We start from the raw sequence: 5275 nt of genomic DNA on the forward strand, positions 1-5275 counted from the left end.
TCTAGGACATTAGATCGATGAAGAGAGATGTACACGTGATTTACTTGATCTGCAAGCACTCCCACGTCAACAAAGCTACCAACTAAGTTTACACCTTGTAGATCAATGGTAAGGCATCACCCTAGTTTCGACCCTCGCTTATGGTAGAGTGCCAGGTCCGCTAGTCACCTCAAGTATTTGTATGGAAAGTCTCTAAAACCAGTCTAACATGTTCACCACTACCCCGTTTTCTCTCTCACTTTTCGCTCGTAAACTCAACAACTCTTTTATCTTCTATATATAGTCGTGTTATTTCATTTTCTGTACATTGAAAAAAATTCTTTCCGCTTCCTTTACAAATCGAAACAGAGCAATTATATTTTCTGACCGTGTTCGTACTGTGTAATATGAACTCGTATTGTCATTGAGTAAGTTGTTTTATCCTAGAAGCGACCAGATTATATGATTGCTTGCACTATCTGAAGGCAGTCCTGTGAACATCTTAAAGAGAGCAACCTCGTCCGCAACTCATCCCAGTAGTGTGTTCGGTAAAATTACGTATTTTCTGTTCCTACTTTAACAATTTTAAGACGATTCTCTACTGATATGGCTAGCAAACAAACCAATGGGCTGTCTGACATCAATAAGACATTCCAGTTCGAGGGCACTCACTTTGGATGGTGGAAAGAAAAGATGATGTTCTACCTTACTACAAAGAAGGTTGCTTCTATCCTCACCATTAGAAGCATGTTGTTCCTGAAAATGCTAATGAGGCAAAACACGTCCCGTAGAAAATGGTCAGAGACCAATTTTCTATGCAAAAACTATATTCTTAATGGCTTGGTAAATGACCTATATGATTATTACAATGCTGACAAAAATTTGTCAATGATATATGGGATGCTCTATAAAAGAAGTATGGCACAGATGAGATTGTATCTAATAAGTATATTGTCAACCGCTACCTTAAATTCCAGATGACCGATGAAAATTTTATGGAGGCTCACGAACTCTAGAAAATTGCACATGATATTATCTCAGAAGGTACGTCTCTTAATGAACAGTTTCAAGTTGTTATAGTTGACAAGCTGCCTCCTTCCTGGAAGGATTTTAACTTACTTTAATTTACTCATCCTTTGGAAAATTGGTGCCGGATCACCAAATCTCAACCCGATGATTAGTCTGAACTCCAATCACCGAATTTGAGTTCAACTTATTTGATGTTGAACCACATCTTTCTATGTTTTGGGTTTAGTATAGTAATCTCTATAGTACTTACCCCATGGCATAAAAGAGTGGATAACATGCACACTTCCATACCTGCCCGATGCCCAAATGAAGATTTCCTAAACATCAACATTTGATCTTTCAACAATTTGCTTTTTACCTTCTTCATCACCTCGGTGCCAGCCATCAGTATTATTGATGCCTTTATATTCAAGTTGATGGGGTACTTGAATTTGATGCCTTTAAAACTATCATCAAGAGCTACACTCTTCCTCTTCTTGGAATTCTTTTTAGCATCATCAGCCTTCACAAAAATGGAAATTGGAATAAAGGAAACAATTAAAGAAAACTACTTCATAGTACCAAATAAATACTTCGTAGTGTGAACTAACACTACACCATAGATTGGCTATTGCAACCATTTTTCATAAAGTGTTGCCTTAAAATGTTGCACTTGCTAAATTAATTTGACTGCTACTATTCATGTATGTCTAATGCAACCATTCTATATAAAGTGTTGCTTTTTAATATTTTTTAGTTACTTTATTTGAATTGAGGCAACATTAGGAAACATTTATGGCTACATGTTGCATTATTTGATTTATAATTCTTTAAAGCAACATTTTATCCTGTCAAAAATCTATTTAAATGTTGCATTTAATAAAAATATACTAACCAATAAATAAATAATAATGAGAGAATTACCAAAACTATAATTATAATTAGGGGTGTTCATCGGTTCGTTTTAATTCGCATACCGATTGAATTTATTTTTTCGATTCAGATTTTTTGACATTTTGGCTCGACATCGATTTTATTTATAGATGTATTTTGGTATTCGGTTCGGTTTGGAGAAAAATTTATAAAAATTGGACCACACCGAATTACACATATTCTAACTTATTATTATTATTATTATTATTATTGCTGAGATAATAACTCAATATAAATATATTATGAAAGTATTTCAATTTTTTTTGTTGAGGTAAATTTAATAAGGAAATATAATGAATTTTATTTGTTGTTTTTATTTTATTTTTTAACTAAATTCGGTTTGCTTGGTTTAAATTTTATTTTTATTTTTTTAACTAAATTCAGTTTGTTCAAACTGGACCGAAGCAAATATTTGAGTTTGGTTATATTTCGATTTTATATGTTATTTAGTTCAGTGTCGAATATTTTGATAATTTTGGTATTCTGGGGATGAATAAAAATTATAGCCAAAGACTTATTACTACAAAGTGATGAATATTTACAATTTAAATTAATAAGAGTTACCCAATTTTTTATTAAATAAAAATCCTACGGTTGAAAAATAAATATTTGTTAGAAATAAAATACTAACTTTTCTAAAAAAAAAAAAAAGCTAAAAAACAAAATAACTAGTTTTTTTATTAATATTTCTCAAAATTTTGGTTCCAAATATTCACATAAACATTAAAAAAAATAAAACATCACGTGGTTCGAAAAATAAAAAAATTTCGGTTCCAAATATTTCCAAATTTTTTGGCTCCAAAATATTCCCACCCAAAAGTTTCACTAACTATTTTGGCTCTAAATTTTCCCACCTAAACAATTCACTTCCTAAAGGGTTTCTCTCTCTTCCAAGGACGCTCATCACGTGAAGTGTTTCTTTCTCTCATTTCTCTCCATCCCTACAATCGACTCTCTTTCCCAACTCTCTCCCCAAAAAATGCTTATGGTAACTCTCTAAAGAAATCTCATGGCTTAGCTGGTTACCTTTGTGTCTCACTCTCCAATTGTTCTACGTATGAGAAATCAAACTCAAATTGATGTTTGGGGGGTTTTTCCAGTGAATTATGTCTAGGGTTTGGACTGCGAAATACTGTCTGTGGTGGTATCATCTACTCTCGATTAGCAGCATCGCCATCTCAATCCACCTCTCTCCATCGTCTTTTCTCTCTCCAGTAAGCTCTCTGTCGCCTCTCTCTATTTTCTCTGTTTTTTGGATTTTGTCTTTTTAACCCATTTAGTGATATTGAGAATATAGATATTTCTTATGAGTATGAATGTAGTAAGGGAAGAAGGGGGGAATCTAGACCTAGAAGAGATGGGGATAAGGAATAAGTGTTTCACACAAAAAAAAGGTTGTCATCATTGAGGAGAAAGACGAACTGGAGCTTGATCATAAGAGAAAGGTTTTATTTTGAATTTCCAATTTTGAATCCAACTAAACTCGAAATTTTTGGCTTGATTAGTTTAGTTTTGGTTGAATTAATCTCAGTTTGTTCAATTTTTTTTTTTTGAGGATTGAACAATATTTATGGATGTCGAGCTAATACCGGTTAAAGTTGTAGGAGCTTAATTTTTTTCCTAATATTGAATTTGGTTATCATAAGAAACACGAATTATAACATGTCTAATTTTCATTTTCTATATCACTAATGCTCAAGAAAAAAGTATTGATATTTAATAGAATTATGTTTCTTTACCTTATAGCATCTGAAGGAAATAGAATATATGAAATTTAGTTGAGCCCGTAGAAAAGCTTAGGTTCAACTTTTGTATGTGTATATAAATGGTGCATGCCAATAATGAAGTTGCTGGATTCTTGATAAACTTTAAGATTAATTAATCTTATTTTTTTTATCATAATGCAATTGAAAATAAAGAAAACTGACAATAAAAATAGAAATTAACCTTATCAGATTGAATGGCCTTGACATTGAAGGAAGAAATCCTTTTAGAAGGAGGGTCTAAAAGGGCTACAGAAATACCATTAGGAACAACAAGTCCCTTTGTTAAAGAAGAGCCAAAACTGCTCTTGAGCTGGCTTGCCATTACTGAAGCAGTAGCTGCCTTTTTTTTCAATTTTTTTTTGTGTTCAAACAACTTTTAAAGTTTGACTAAGTCTTACAAATATAAGGATACCAGATTTTCTAACAGTATAGTGGTTCATTAATAGAAAGTTTACTTATGTTAAACTTTGTATATCTACAGTTGGTTTAAGCTTCCTATTTGCCTTTGCTTGCCAATTGGTTAGTATTTGATTTGTTCGTCTGTGTGTGCCCGTGTTTGGAATGTCAAGAAACTGAGATATCTTAATGCATATGTTCGTGAGTTTGCCTCACGATCCTGTAAATTGACGGTGATTAAAGATATCACTTGGTGAAATAACACAAGTATCTTCTAATTTACTAGACGTTTGAAGCTAGGCTTTCTCGTTCGTCATGGTCAATTGGGTTGTCTCTCCATGTCAATGTATATCTGCTTTAAATTTAACTCTAATCATTCTTCTGAATGTGCTTAGACGGTATTCGTGCTATTTCTCATGTTTGTTCTCAATCATGAAAGTACAATCTGACTGTCAATTCTTGATTTTTGCCAAACATCTGCAGACACTTGTGTCTATCATACATCCACCACCTGCAACAACTAGTATCGTGTTCCTTCCTCAAGATAACAACATAGTTGCTCTAGGGAGGGAGGACTCCACAATTACGATATATAATGTTCGGTCAGCTAAGGTGTGGGCTAGCTCTTGACTCGTATCAATGCTGAATATGATAGAATATTGTAATGAATATTGTGTACTTATTTATACAGGTCATTACTGAGCTCGTTGGTCATTGCGGTAGAGTTGCTAGCCTTGCCTTTTCTAAGGCTTTAAATATGCCTTTTTCTTCGGGAGCAGATGTTCGGGTTAGTTTTTCGATTAAGCAATGAGTATATATTACATCCACTTGAACTTCAATTTATAGTTGTCTAATCATGTGCTCTAATTTTCTGCAGATTTTGGCATGGAACGTCGAAGGGTGGGAAGAATGCGTAAGGAGCTTAGTGTTTTTAACCCGTTATTTTCCCTCAACTAACCTATCCTTTTGTCGAGAACATAACAGAAATATCTATTGCTTTATCGTTCCAGTGGGTTCGAGTCGATCCTGCACCAATTTCGCGGGCAACTTTCTCTTGTGATGGTCTGATGGTGTATGCTTGCTTTGTGGATAGAACTGTTTCTATATTTGATGCTTCAAATCTAGAGTTACGTTGTCGGATTACTTCCATTGCCTACCTTCCACCTAGTTCAAGGTAAGCTATTCACTTTATG

Source organism: Euphorbia lathyris, chromosome 1, assembly GCF_963576675.1.
Source record: "Euphorbia lathyris chromosome 1, ddEupLath1.1, whole genome shotgun sequence".
NCBI lineage: Eukaryota > Viridiplantae > Streptophyta > Magnoliopsida > Malpighiales > Euphorbiaceae > Euphorbia > Euphorbia lathyris.